The following is a 16,780-nucleotide window of genomic DNA, read 5'->3' on the forward strand; positions in this document are numbered from 1 at the left end:
AAGTTTGAAGAAGTCACGATCCAGCACGTTCTGAGAGAAAGGAACACACGGGCAGACCTCTTGTCAAAATTAGCTAGCACCAAACCGGGAGAGGGCAACCGATCTCTAATCCAAGGAAAGATGAAAGAGCCGGCAGTCACACTACACCTCTCGAAGCTAAACCCCTCCAGGTTGGATCCCATTATCAACTTCTTAGAAAACGGCAAGCTCCCCGACAACGAAAAAGATGCCAAAAAGCTAAGAAGGGAAGCTGCCAGATATGCCATCATCCAGGGTCAGCTGTTCAGGAAAGGATTCAATCATCCCCTACTGAAGTGTTTGCACCCCGACCAGACGGATTACGTCCTCAGAGAAGTCCATGAAGGATGCTGCGGCCACCATATAGGAGGCAAAACCCTAGCGAGGAAGTTAATCCGAGCTGGATATTATTGGCCATCGATGATGACTGACTCCAAAGAATTTGTTAGGAAGTGTGTTAAGTGCCAAGAAAACGCCAACTTCCATCGCGCGCCAGCCTCTGAGCTCAGCTTGCTAACGTCCTCTCGGCCGTTCTCGCAATGGGGAGTCGACCTCTTAGGACCTTTTCCCGTCAGCCCGGGACAAGTCAAATATCTTATAGTCGCTATTGACTACTACACAAAATGGATAGAGGCCGAACCACTGGCCAGCATATCCTCGTCCAATTGTAGGAAATTCATGTGGAGACAAGTCATAACACGATTCGGTATCCCGGAGGTCGTCATCTCGGACAATGGGACACAGTTCACCGACAAGAAATTCACAGAATTTCTCACCGGCCTGGGCATAAAGCAGAGATTCTGCTCGGTGGAACACCCACAAACAAACGGGCAGGTCGAGTCCGCAAATAAGATCATCCTGCTAGGGCTTAAGAAGCGGCTGGATAACAAGAAGGGCGCTTGGGCCGACGAGCTAGCCTCGGTTCTCTGGTCCTACCGAACAACCGAGCAATCCTCCACTAAAGAGACCCCTTTTCGACTAACGTACGGGTAAGATGCAGTGATACCCGTAGAAATCGGGGAGCCGAGCTCACGATTACTCCTGAAGGGAGTAGAGGAAACTGTCGAGAAGGACCTGATAGAAGAAACCAGGGAAATGGCCCATCTGGTCGAAGCGGCACTAAAACAAAGAATGGCCTTACGCTACAATACCAAAGTGCTCAAAAGAAAGTTCGAGGAAAATGACCTCGTCCTGAGGCGTAACGACATCGGCCCATCTACCCCGGGAGAAGGCAAACTAGCAGCGAACTGGGAAGGACCATACAGAATCAAAGAGGTAATCGGTAGGGGAGCATACAAGCTAGAAAGACTCAACGGCAAAGAGGTCCCGAGGACATGGAACGCAGATAACTTAAGAAGGTTTTATTCCTAAGCCATTTACTTTGTAATAACACTTCAGTGTCCTTGTTACAATGATTAAACCTATCCAATTGCCACATGCTATATTTGCCTATGTTATCTCATTATTTCCAACTTTTTGAGCAACCACCATGCGAACAAGGATACGCGGCCCCGGGACTGATCACCCCGGGAGCCCCTCAGGTCGAAAACATAATAAACGACCATAACAAGAAAGAACGCCATAAACGGCAAACGCGAGTAAACGGAAAACGCGAGTAAACTAACAGCAAATAAAACAAGAAATTAAACATGCGGGCAAACGATCCCATAAACCCATTAACGGGCACCAAAAGTCGCGGCACAACGGTTCAACAAAAAGAAGAATTCGATAGTACAAACATTATTTCTTCGGCATATCAACAATCTTCCCATCCTTGATGGTCTTGAAAACACCAATTGTCGACACGTCGAAGTCCGGAGAAACAATCTTCACTTGAGCTTTGAGGGCATCTTCAGTCATGAAAATTGCATTCTTGCCCTGCTCCTTAACCTCCTTATGCTTCCGCTTGAACAACTCGACCTCCTCCCGAGCAGCCTTGGTGGCCGCCACCGCTTCGTCCCACTCTTTCTCCAGTGCGGACACCCGACCTTGCGCGGCACTCAGTTGGCTCCTCAAGGTCATCTCCTGCTCCGTTATACGAGACACAGAGGCGTCGTCAGTCTTCAATTTCTCCTCTGCTGAAGCAGTCTTTTTCTCGGCGGCGTCAAGCTTATTCCTCGTTTCAACCAACTGATCCTGAAGCGTTTTAACTTGGGTTTTGTACTTGTTGTTGGCATCAACCGCAGATTCAAGCTTCCGACGAAGCGAGGCCATACCAGAAAGCTCAAACTCAGCCTTTCGGGCTATGGCCGCGCCGCGAAGGAGGGTGTGGTACATCCACCGAGCCTGCCCTGAGAGGTCGGTGCCATGGAAATGATCCTCTGTGCCCGGAAGCAGCTGGGCATCTATGAACGTCCCAGCGTTAAAATTCCTTTCCATGACAGTCAAAACCCCCTCGGGACTAGACTGTGACCTCTGTCTCTTGGGAGTAGGGATGACGGACAACTCTTCCTCCTCTTCCCGACGTGAGGAAGACGAGTGCCCAGGAATAGGAACCTCTGGAGGAATTGGTGGTGCGGAAGTCGGGGTGGCGACTTTCGTAGACGCTTCAACATCGGGAGGAGGCATCTCTGGAGGAACCGTCGCCTGCTGTCCTCCAATCTCCTCACCCTCGTCGTCCTGAAGGAAGGTTTGATACAAATTATCCATGCCGGTCACTTCGGCAGAAAGTCCCACTACAGACAACAAATTGAAAAATGAACAAGTTAGTGGAAACAGCAATGAAACATTTAAACAAGCGACTACACGACAAGAGAAACTCACGGATATAATCTCGGGCGGCCTCCCGATTACCCATGAGGAGATGAGGATTCACATTGTTTCTCCCAAGAACCGCCCACAGTATGTCGGCTATCCGCCGATCCACAGCCGACATCCCTTTATAAGTAACCTTGATAAAAGGATTAGACCCCGCCCCGAAGCTCCAATACGTCGGGATGAGGCGCTCCTTTTCCAAAGACAACCAAAAAGGGTGACGACCCTTGACTGGGCAGACCTTAAAATACTTGTCCTTGAACCCATGGTAGGAGTTCTCGAACAAACCAAAGATCCTCCGGCCTTGGGCAGACCGAAAGGACATGAACCCTTTCTTGTGTTTCCCCTCCTTCGAAGGGTTCGTTAGATTAAAGAAAAAGAGGAAGACGTCGACAGAGATCGGCAGCTCTAAGTACTCGCACACCATCTCGAAGCAGCGGATGGAAGCCCAGCTGTTCGGATGTAATTGAGATGGTGCCACCGAAATTCGGTTTAGGAGGCTCATCTGAAAGGGGGAAAAGGGGATGCGAACCCCAACCTGAGTGAACATGGCCTTGTAAAACCAGATCCAATCGGCAACCCGGGGGCATTAAAATTAATCTCATAAAGCCGCTCGTAAGGGGCGGGGACATAAACGTCATAGTTAGCCTCCTCGTCGGTACCCCCACAAAGATACTCGGCCTGGCAAAATTCCGTGAGCTCCTCCTCACCCATCTGATTGGGAGAGTTCCTGAGGTCGGAAACCACCCACGCATACGGGTCATAACCCGCGGCGGAGCTAGAAGCTCGGCTAACAACACGAGGCATACCTACAGTGGGGGCACCGCGCTGTTAGTCTGTGAGGTCAGAAGCCAGGAAAAACCCAAAGAAACCCCACGTGCCATGACCACAAGGGGGACCAAACAAAACCGAGACCAAAACAACAACACAAACCCCCCCATGGCACACCATAGTCGATAAAAAGAAAATGCGCCTATGAAAATGCGTCCATGAACAACAAGAAAGAGCAAGCACAGGAAAAATGCTTATAACAAACATGCAAACAACCATTGAAGCAGAAGGAAAAAAGTGGTTACCTGGATGATTGAGAAAATTCAAACAAGAACGAAGCGCGCTGGAGCAATGAGAAGAACTTCTAAGTGATGAGAGCGCAGGAAGAAGGAAGAAGCAATATGATCGGAAAAGCAAGTAGAAGAAGAGCAAAACGTAAAACTGTTTAAAACCGCTTTAGTGGAAGCGCGAAAGGCCTGGAGGCAGAACAGTCTTTACACACATGGGTTTTTTCAATCCTTAATGGGCATTTAATGCCCCTCGCGAGAAACGAGGCGACAAAAGAACGCCCTGAATTGCGAGCGAGCACGCATACGGGTAGCGCGTCTCCTACACGAACGATCGACCTCGCGACAACAGAGAAAGAAAGAACTCGCCTCCAACGACCCATACGGTCGATTGTCAGCGCGTGGGGGCACTGTAACGACCTGGCCCAAACTCCTGCGGGTCGACTCGACTTGAGCACTACCCGACCCAGACGGTTGGGCGAAGCGCTCCCAAACCGACTCTGACACGTCATGCACAGCTCATCCGCAGCTGTGAGGAAACGCCTTGAGGAAAGTGGGCCTGCCCCCACAGGGCCCACGTCTGACACGATATATAAGGGGAAGGACAGCCCTTCCCCGAAGGTACATCACACTTTTCCTCCTAACCATTTTCCCGCCTGCACACTAGCTGACTAGAGCGTCGGAGTGTCCTTGCAGGTGGCACCCCCCTTTTTTCACAACAAGAGCTCGGCTGCCCGGCACCTCCGAATCCCGCGAGATCCCGATCAAAGCGTTTTCATCTCCTCCAACGAACCATCCGAACCATCCGGAAGTCCTCTTCACGAACAGTTCTCAAACTTGATATATACAATATAAAATTTAATTAATCAATAAACTGTTCTTGCTACCACGAGTCCACGACTCATGTACGTATTGAACTAACTCACAATTAAAATAGTCTCCGATGAAATTTGATACCGGTAGTAAAAGTTTCAAACGATGACGTAGATTTTAATTTTATTCCCATCAATATTCATTTGGAGAGTTTTTTTTAGTAGTTAATTCGCAAGCCTGATTGAACCATGAACTATTCTTTAATGTAGTGGGTTGATGAATATTAAATTTATCTAAAATAAATACAGCACGGCTCTAAATTAGTCTCTCAATTTTTTTTAGTGGCTACTTTAGTTTTTGGTCTTTGTTTATTAGTCATTAATTTCTGAATTTTTAAGTTGATGTGAAATATGTTACCTTTTTTAAATATAAGCTTTGGTAGTTTGAAATTAGAATGTCTACTTTTACCGGTTTAAGAACTAATTTTTCTCACAATTTAAAAGTTTAGAAACTAATTAACATCTAATAAACAAAAATGAGAGACTAAAGTAGATGTTCACTTGATAAAAAGTTTGTGCACTAATATAATTTTACTTTTTTTTTAAGTTAAAAAAAATAGCTCATTTTTACTTATAAAGTGTCAACTGTCAACGTGAGTCAAATATTATGAAATCTTATAAGATGGATACTATCATAAAGATTTTACTATTATCTTTATATAAAGATGTTTCTTTTTTATCATTAGACGATGAAATGTAAAGTTTGATTTTGATGTGTCATAAAAGTGTTATTTTTTTTTTAAATATAACTAAGCAAACAAAATACAATTTTAACACAAAAATCTTTATAAAAAGATGTTTATAGTATCTTCATTTGAATAGTTATCCTCTTATAAATAATGGAACCTGTTGAAAAAAACCACTCTATTTGGTAAAATTTCTTAAATATTAATAATTTTTCACCAAAGATATTTTTCATTAAGCAGTTGAAGCTAAATATTCGGGTCATACATGGATACTATTTTAAAAAATGCATTATATGAAAAATGAAAAAAGATTTAAAAAACTGGTTATGTCACTAAAAAATAAATCAGGTATAATAAGGGATAAAATTCTGGTAAAAGATCATTCAATTGCTCATTTATTATAATACATTTTAGAGAAGTTATTTTGTTTACTTCTTCATATTTGATGATTAGTTTTTTTTATAGAAATAAATATGTATAAAGTATCATTTATATTTTTAAAACAAATTATTATATATTTTAGTTAGTTTTAATAAATTTTTAATATGAAACTATTTAAAACTTATTAATGAATAAATTTTAATAGAACGATATTTTATTATTTACATTTAATACAATATGATAAATACGAAAAAATATTAAATGCTATTTTTATTATGGAAACGAATTAAATGCTCTTGTTCTTGTACAGTTGTACATGAAAAAAAAAAAAAAACCTAATATGGTATATAATACTACGACCGTTTCTTGCACGTATGTAATGATACATTATCTTAAATTATAAGGGACATATAGACGTATAAATTTATACAACTATTTGCATTAAGTAATGAATAAAAATATATTTTATTATATAGTGTTAATATTTAATTTGATCTCTGAAATTTGAGGTGAAATTTTTAAAATTACAATTAATTCAATTCGACTTTTAAAATTTACAATAGTAATTTACGTTAGTCTTGAATTAATTTTTATAAATGGTATGTTAATTTTAAGCATTAATTTGTTAAAATTTAGACTTATCATCTAAAATATATGTGACTAAAATTTACTAGACTTTCTAAAAGTTTAATTAGTTCTCCAAAATTCTCGTAAAAAGACTATAATAATAAGTTTAATTTGAAGAGAAAGTATAGATGAACAATATATATTGAATAATATAAACAATAATTTAAAATAAAAAGAATTTAAATAAAATTAATAATTAAGATTAGTTAGTAACATGTTCTAAAACACACCACAATCTTTTCTCTATAATTGTACCGTGACCATATGCAGTGTCCACCACCATTAGAGAAAACGCCAACTCAAGGTGATCGACGAAACCGCAATTATCGACTAGCCATAAACTCGTAATCCCCCAAACGTTGCTGACTCGCGTTCCTTTGCTGACGCCATAGCTGATGTTAATAAAGTTTTTAAAATTTTAATAAATCTTGATTATATAAAATCTAGACAAAAAATTATTTAAATCACAACAAATTAATGTAATAAATTAATACATTCGTTAACAAAAATTAGTTTAATGGTTAACGTGAATTGGAATTATAAATTTGAGAGTTCAATTTAAATTTATTAAAATTATAAGAATTAAATTAAATCCAATTTCAAATTATAAAAACCAAATTAAATATTACTTCAATCTAATATGATATATTAAGATTGTGCTTAATTAAATTTTGACATTCTATATTAAATTTTTTGTCTCTATATGTTTTATATTCATTTAAATTATTCCTTACTCCCTTAAAATTTTAAGATACTCATCTTTTTCTTTTCTTCAATAAAGGAAAGTTTTAAAATGAGCAAAGTCAACCACATGAGTAGGATGGATCTAGAGGGAGAGTGAATAGTGACTTCGGTTCTTCACAATTTTAAAAAATTATATTTATATATGAGATATGTGTTTAAAAAATAAAAAATATTATATAATTTAATAATTTTATATATGTTATTTTGTACTATGTGATAAATTTATGTCTTAATTATTTAATTCATTATTATTTTTTACTTAACTAATTTAATATGATACTCTTAAATCTTTGTACTTTTTAAAATAGTTTTATATAATAATCTTTATATTTATTTTTAAAAAATTATTTATTTTTTATATTAATATATTTAAAATTTATATTATTATATTAATAATGACTTACGAGTTATATTTTAGTAATTAAATGTACTTTAGATATTTTTTTTTTGTAAAAAAATACTCATTTTTCTTTTAAATTTACATTGTTAAATTTTTTTATAAAGATATTTTATATTTTGTATTTTATAAGAGTACTATGTCTTTCAAATAATTAATAATTTATAATTTTTTTTAAATTTTTTAAAATTTTTGAAAAAATTAATTTTAATTAATAAAATATGTGATAATTTTTAACTAAATAAATTATAAATTATTGATATTTTATAATTTTATAATATATTATTGATATTGTTATATTTTTTATGTAATTATCATATTAAAAATAAAATTATAAAAAATTATAATTATATATATATTGATAATTTTTTTAAAAAATTAACTCTAATAATTATATGTTAATTATTTTTATAGAATAAAAAAAATTATCCAAAATTCAGCTTATCTATATTAAAATTTATAGATTCGCCTTTATACATGAGGTTTTAAATTCAAATTTTATTCGTGAATATATACAAGGAAAAAAAATGCTACTTACACAAAAAAATTAATTATTAAATTAATTATTGTACATTTGTATATATTTATATATATTGATCTATGTATTTTTAATTAAATAATTAAATATTAGAAGAATAAAATTTAATATAATAAAATAATTAAATTTATAATAAATTAATAATAATTACATTTATTTACAGTAATATAATATAAAATATTTTACGAGATGCCAAACGATAGCGAAACTAGAATTGTAGCAATACGAAAACCAAATTCTTATAATTAATTTTATTATGTTTGCTTTAATAATATCTCAAGATTATAGAACAATACTAATATTAAAATAATTATTCGTATATCTAGTAAATTAAATATTTAATTATTATTAATTATACATAAATAAATTAAATAAAAAAATTTAATTAAAATAATAAATATAATTATTTATATATTTATTAAATTAAATATTTTTAATATATTTATTATTTATATTATTTAATATTTTTATCTTCTACTTATACTATTTTTTATATTAATATCATATAACTATGAAAAAGTTAATGCGAGAGAGGGGACCATGGTCCACGCTGGCCCTCTTGGTTTTGCCAGTGATACTAAATACGTATTTATATGCGGTGACTGATTTGTGATTATTGTTTGTGTAAATATATAAAAAATTATATTTTGTATATATTAAAAATAATTATTAAAATTAATTATTAATATAAAATACATGTTAAAACATAAATATATATTAATACTTAATTTTAATATATAAATAATATTTTTAATATATGTAATATGACTATAAAAATAATTTATAGAAATGATATTTATAGATAAAATTACAGAAATCAAAAGTTTAAAAGAGTAAAGTATTAATATGGTTTAAGACTAATTTTTTGAATACTAATACAATTTTTTTTCACAAAAAAAAAGAATCTACTTCAGTCTTTATTTTTTATTTTCGTAACATAGCGCAATTTTTCTGTAATTTTTTTTGTTAAAGTGGGGTGGTTGTTATGCATTAACATGGAGCAATCCTCTGCGAGCTGGCTCTTCTTAACCAACTCAGTAAAATTTGTCAGCTTTTGTGGATATACGTAATTAAAGATATCTCTCCTTAGTCCCTTCTCATACTGAGCACACTTCCATTCCTCATAATCGGCTAGATTTCCTTGACAAGTTTTTGAGAAACGGCACAGATTGTCGAATTCACGGGTATAGTCAGCGACAGACATATCCTTTTGCTTCAGCTGCATTAACTCCAATTCTTTTGCAATGCGAAACGCATGCAAGAAATATCTCCCGTAAAACTCTGTCTTGAATCCATGCCAAGAGACATCCGTTAACTCCACCTGCAAGGTATGACACAATTCTTGCCACCAATTCTGAGCATCTCCTTCCAACATATGAGTCACTATCTCTACTGACTGTACTTCAGGAACATGCTGAGTGTACAAAAACCTCTCCACTTCTCGAAACCACTGATCAGCCTCCAGGGCATTGGCGTTTCCGTTAAACCGAGGTGGACCACTCTTGAGGAAGTCAGTAAGGGTCATAGACCTGTAGTATCGACTTACGTTACTTGTACTAGCACTAGGGTTTCCACCTGGACGTCCTTGCATTGGTTCAACCACGGTATTTCCTCTCTGAACACCTCGTTCGGATCCACGAGACGACATTTGGTCCCTGTTCACACCAAACAAGTGATATTAAGTTGATCAGTCTCAATATCGCAAGTTTAATGTTTCAAGTTCCAGATGCATGCTCATGAACATTTATGCCACATATATCAATCAGATATCCTAATAGCACATACACACACCCAGAGTATGCCCAGAAGCATAATCAGTCCATCCCTCAGGCTCTATAGGAACGAACTGCTCTGATACCATAATGTAACACCCTACCACACAGGGCCTTACGCTTAAGTCGTAAAGCAGAGGTGGCAAGGTATTACGACCTCTAAAAGAAAATGATATCTACATAGATATAGTTGGGTGAAATCATATTTAGGAGCCTTGAAGAACAAGCTAAACAAATTGATAAACAGAAAATCGTGACACACTCGCATGGGTATTCGTAAAACGGACAGGTAAAATCAAAATATAACTGAACACATATATATACATTATCAGAGTTCCAAAACTCAGATAGCAAGCTCCAGACTCGACCTGCGAAGCTAAGGCCGACCAGAGTATATAATTATGTATATATACAACCCAAAATAAAACTCAAACCACAAAATAAACCCCTGTATCTCCAAATCGACCTCTAGGAGGGACAAAACACAAAATATACATGCGGAGATTCTATAAACATATATACATAGCCTAAAACAAAATATGACAGTCCAAAAGACAGTTCTTCGCTCGTAAGGAGGATACCCAAATGCTCAACGAGGTGTCTCTTGACCTGCATCTGAAAAACAACAACATAGTATGGGATGAGAACCGGAGGTTCTCAGTATGGTAAAGGTGCCCGCATAGTTAATATAAAAGGTCTCGGGAAAGCCAGAGGCATTCCTAAAACTTCGACACTCAGAATCATTCTTAAGGAAAATAAACTAAACCAAAAGTTAGGTAAGCTATCTAAGGTATTCTAATTCTGAATCTAACTTTAACCTAATAATTCACGTTCTGTCTCCTATAATCCTCCGAATCATTGGTGGAACAATCTTCTCTCCTCACACCTTCGTCAAGAGGAATTTCCCAAAAAACATACACATACAATTCAAGCAAAGAAAACACAGATAGAGAAGCATTTACAGCAAGTAGAACAAGTAGCAGATAAGTAGAATTTAACAGTTAAACAAACTAAAGCAATGCACACCCAAACAAAGCAAACAAATGCATATGATGTATGCCTGTCCTATGGCTGATGAGTCTCATCTGTCAGTTATACAGCCAACCCAACAAGTCCTGGTAGTTAACCATTGGACAGTCCCTCTGTGCACGCATCCCCAAGCTCAATAATATTCCATGGAGTCAAACTCCAAGCTCAATATAATATTCCATGGAGTCACACTCCAAGCTCAATAGTATAGTATTCCATGGAGTTAAACTCCAAGCTCAATAATATAGTATTCCATGGAGTTAAACTCCAAGCTCAATAATATTCAATATTCATATTTATATGCATGCCCATGGGGGAATCCGGGGAGTTAAAGTGCCCGGTCACATCTTGCGACAGAGGGTCAACAAATAGTCTCAAATAATATACAAGCCACATAATAATCTCTTTCCCTTTTAAAATATTACCTCAAATCAAAACTCCAATTCTTAAAGAAATTTTGGCAATATCTCCTCTAAGACTCAAATTTCTGCCACCCTTAAAGGGTCCCAACTATCAAACCAAACACCTCTCAGTCACTCAAAACATTTCCAGTAACAAATTATTTCATAATCAAACAAATACCAATATTAAATCTTTTTCTAACCGACCAACTTCAACAGCAAATTATTAACAACAGCTGAACCACACATTCTATTCCATATACACAATCCATCAATTATACATTCAGTCCATTCCTATCTTAAGGTCTTATAGCCTGAGTTTTCACGTGACATTAAACATTAACTACGAGAAACCAAAACCATACCTTCGTACGGAATCAAAATATTCAAAGCTCCGGAGAAACTTTTTGGCTGAGCTATTGAAGAAGAAAATGTCCAGAATCGTTTATGCCTCCTAAAATTCCCGTTGGCCAAACCCAAAGAAAAGATGAACTATGTCACTGTCAACTTCCACTAATCAAAAATGGTGCCAACGTGTAGAAGAAGAGGTTACGAATACTCTTACCGGATTAGATTTTTGATTGGAGTTACGGATTACAAAAAAAATCGAAGCCGGAGGTTCAGAAGAATTTTACGTTCTCTCTTGGTCTTCTCTCTCCGTTTTCTTTCTGTTCTTTCCTCTCGCATACGTTAATGATATATATATGTATGATTAGTACGCCGCCTTAGCTTCCTTTATATTATATACACACTTTATGAAAGGGAATTGTAATAATAAATTATACTTATATAGAAGGAAGCTAAGAATGAATTATAATAGCATAATATTATATTACAAAGCTTAATATTATATGTATACGTATACATATCGATAATGATAAATTTTAGTGGATATATATATATATATAATGATTGAAGTATTAGGTTAAATAGTGAATAATAATAATAATAATACAGGAACGAACTTTAGTGAATAATAATAAGGTATATTATATATATATAAACGAAAGCATAGGTAATCAAAATAGGAAAGTCAGAAGATAATAATAATAATAATAATAATAATAATAATAATAATAATAATAATAATAATAATAATAATAATAATAATAATAATAATAATATGAATTTAATTAAATTAAAATTATTAGTTCGATTTCTGATAATTGAATAATTTTTTTTAAAATAAGGAGATTCTAATTTTATAAAATAAATTATAACTTATTTATATTTATATTTTTAAAATTGAGGGTTGCTACATTAAATAATATGTTCATTAATTTTTATTTTATTGTAAAAATAATCTAAATCATAATATTAATAATATATCATAGAATTATTATTATTAATAAATTAAAAAATATTTATTTAGTTTTATAATAAATAATATTTTTTAATTTAAATAATTTATTAAGAGAAATTTTATGTGGCCATCATATTTTTATAATTTTAGCTATTATTTAATCATCATAAATACTAAATTATTATTTATATGTATAAATTTTAAAAAATGTGGATGCAAATTATATTAATTCAGGTATATAAAATGTGATAAATATAGATGTAAATTATATATATATATTTTTTACAAACACTTATAAATATCGGTGCAAATTATTATTCTCAAGTGTTAGCCCAATATTATGTGTACATTACAAAATATAGGCGCAAATTATATTATTTTATGTGTGCAAATTTTAGTAAATATGAGTGTAATTTATATTGATTTTTGTGTGTAAATACCTATAAATATGAGTGCATATTATTGTTGGTCAAATAATAGTAAAAAATAATAAATTTTAATAGTATTCTAACATTCTTCCTTCATTAATTAGTTTGTACTTATTATATTATACATTGAAGAATTTATTGAAGAATGAATATTAATATAATAAATAAAAATAATTGAAAAAAGATATTGTATCAATTTTTTTTAAAAGATAGGTTCTTAACTAAAACGTCAAAACAACATCGTTTTATCTAAAGAATACGAATAAATAAATTAATCTTTAACTAATTTAAATTTATACACAATTAAATTTCTATTCATTTTTAATTGTCCACTTTAACATATAAAGACAACAAGTAAACATGACAACTCAATTATATATATATATATATATATATATATATATATATATATATATATATATATATATATATATAACGTGAGCTTTTCGTTCGGATTGAACGAAAAAATTATATAAAACAGAGGGATCAAATTGAAGTGAACAATTTTTTTTTTTGAAAAATTACATTGTCATTTACAAAAATAATCAAGAGTTAAATTGGTAGTTTACTCAAATCTTAAAAAGGATCAAATTAAATTACAATAAAAAACATTTTTAAAAAAACTAATATTTAATCCTCCTCCATGCCTATCCTTTAATCTGACTAGTAATATTAATTGCTCCGCAAAAGAAATCATCACACAAAGTAAGTACACAACAGGAATAGTTGTAACCTCCTTGCCTAATATTTCATATTGCTAGATGCATCATAATTCAATCAATCTAGTCTTGCCCATGAATACTATATTTTAAAGTTTATTATTATTTTTTTATTTTCTTTTGTGGGGGCTTCCAGTTGGTTTTTTGAATTTCTGTTTTCACCGCAACAGCGCCCAAATGCTTTGGAACATTTAGATAGTAAGGAGTCTTCTGGATTTTGTTACTAATAAACTTCATACATTCAGAAATCAAAATATTTAAAGATGAATTTCACTTGCATTATAATACTAATAAGTTGGTGGTAACAGTAATGGGCATTTCAAAAAATCACATTTATTAATTTTTTTTATTTGCATAAATATGATTTTATATAAATAAATCAGCAACTTTGTTAATTAGTTTGAGTTTTGACGTATTAAGAGTATAAAATATTTTATAAAGTTATTTAATTATATCCATTTTTAAATAACTATACATACCGTTGTTAAAAGTAATTATTTTTGTTTATATAATAATATTTAATTAATTACACATATAAAATTTGTTTTGCACTAAAATGTATTAAAATTAAATTTTGAATTATATTAGCATAGATATAACTTTGTACTTATTTGGATGTTATTAAATTATTAAAAAAAGATTTGTATTAATAATTTTTAGTACTTTTGATAAAATTTTAATAATAAAAGTATAAATATTTGAAAAAAATATTTTTTAAAGTTATAATTTATATCTATTTTTAAAAGATATTTTTTACTTAAAAAAAAGATATTTTTAATATAATAGATAAAAAATATTTTTACACAAAATATTTAGACATAAAATTATTTTTATTTTTTAAATTTTTTTAAAAGAAATAACTTAAAAAAATTATACAATAAAAAATGATACTATCTATCATTTTTATTTTTTATAATGTCATTCTAAATATATATGATTAGCATGACTTTTTTATATTGTATATTAACAAAAATGTATAAAAAAAATGTGATATTATTAAAATAGGAGTGATCGATATGCATGCATTCCCTATAAAATAGTCTCTGTTTATTAAATTTTATTATGATTAAATCAATTAAAATAACTTTATATGCTAGCAAAGTTGAGCGTTTATATACACTGTCATTTATTATATTTTTTTTCCTATTTAACGTTGCCAAAAATCATATAAATGTTTTAATGAGTTTTAGTTTTTTTTAGAGGAGAGAGATATTTTTGTTAATATTACAATAAAAAATATTATTTGTATACTAAAATTATTTACTAAAATTAGTTATTATATATTTGTGTATAAATATAAGTAGTGTTTAATTTATTTTTAATATGTATTTTATATTCTAATATATATTTTATACTAATAACTGATTTTGATATTTACGTAGCATAGTTGTATTACAATACATTATTGAATGTCTATCTTAAAAAGTCAACTATGATACAAATTCAAACACCACATCACTTATTCGTATAAAATATTTATTAAAATACAAAATCAATTTATCAAGTAATCATACAAAATTAACCATTCAAATTAACTATTTATATAGAATACATACTAGAATAGACGAATATTAGAAAGCCAATAGAATTTATTATTTTTGACCAACAATTAGCCATCAATATTTAAAAGTGTGGGCTAAAAGTATGTTAGATTACTAGACTAAAAGAATTAAATTGATGACTAAAAGTACTGACAAAAAATAATAAATTCTACTTGCCATTGAGTATTTCTAATTAGAATATAAAATACACATTAAAAATAAGTTAAATAATACATGTATTTATACACAAACAAAATGCTATTCGTATACTAAAATCAGTTATTAAAATCAGCTACCAATGTATTTGTGTATAAATATAAGTGTGGGTTAATTTATTTTTAATATATGTAATGTATTTCAATATATATTTTATACTGGTGGCTAATTTTTTATGGCTGATTTTATTATACACATAGTATAATGGATACACAAATACATAATGGCGTGACTAATTTTAGTGTGTACATATTATTTTTGGTACAAATTATAAAATATATATTAAAAATAAATTAAATTTTACATGTATTTATACATATAAATATATGATGACTAATTTTTTTTATGTGTATATAGTATTTTTGTAAATATATATAATAATGAAAAGTGTTTGAATTAAACAAAAAATTAATTGCTGAAATTAAGTATTAATTAAATGAATTTTTCTCACCAAAACCAAATATGGATTATTTTATAGGTTTGTTGGAGCCTTGGAGGCTGTTCAAAAAGTACATAATACCAATGCAAGTCCTAAGGGTGTGGATGTATAAATAGAGAGCTAGCCTTAGTGTCGATCTCGCTCTCAGAGAAGACAATTAGAGAAAAGACATACATTCTCATACATAAAAGAGAAAAACCAAAAGAAAGAAAGAAGGAAACACATCACCAAAATGTTCAAAGGTTTGCAAAATAACCTTTTTCATGTGAACTATCTTTGAATTGTTTTTTTGATTTGATCCTTCATTCCTTACCTCTTCGGTTTTGTTTCTTTGCTCATTAATGCAAAGAATAGGGAACATACCAGAATAAAACTGTAAGATATATATGTAACATTTGAGACTTTTTTCTCTTTTTGATTTGTCAATTGTCATGCAGTGTTGTCTGCAAACATACACAGTGCCATGCCCAAGAGCTTTGTGGCTGGTCCATCACTTCATATGCTGAGACCCATCACATGGAATGATAGGCCGGCTCCAAGGAATGATAATAAGCTGGTACCAGAGCCAAAGTCAGCTCTGATTCCGGCTCCAATTTTGGCACCGGCTCCGAGCCCAGCTTTGGCTTCGGTTGCGGTCCCAGCTCCAGTTCTGGCCCCAACACCGGCTCTAGTCCTAGCTCAAGGTACGGCTCCGGTTTCAGCTCCAGCTCAGGTCTCAACACCAGCTCCAGAACCGGCTCCTGTCCTAGCTCAACGTCCGGCTCCAGCATCGGCTCCGACCCTAGCTCAAGGTCCGGCTCTATCTCCAGTCTCGACACCGACTCCAGCATGGGCTCCAGCTCCAATTTTGACACTGG

General features: G+C 32.4%; 1 long non-coding RNA gene across 1 annotated transcript; it reads right to left on the reverse strand.

Annotated features, from left to right (window-relative positions):
- Positions 1–10,244: 10,244 nt before the first annotated feature.
- On the reverse strand, positions 10,245–11,973 carry LOC112799864 (uncharacterized). Its single transcript, XR_003201247.3, has 3 exons — positions 11,843–11,973; positions 11,643–11,731; positions 10,245–10,462 (listed from the first exon to the last, which is right to left on the reverse strand). It is a non-coding gene; the product is annotated as an uncharacterized lncRNA (long non-coding RNA).
- Between the last annotated feature and the right edge of the window lie 4,807 nt (positions 11,974–16,780).

Source organism: Arachis hypogaea, chromosome 5 (assembly GCF_003086295.3).
Source record: "Arachis hypogaea cultivar Tifrunner chromosome 5, arahy.Tifrunner.gnm2.J5K5, whole genome shotgun sequence".
Classification (NCBI taxonomy): Eukaryota; Viridiplantae; Streptophyta; class Magnoliopsida; order Fabales; family Fabaceae; genus Arachis; species Arachis hypogaea.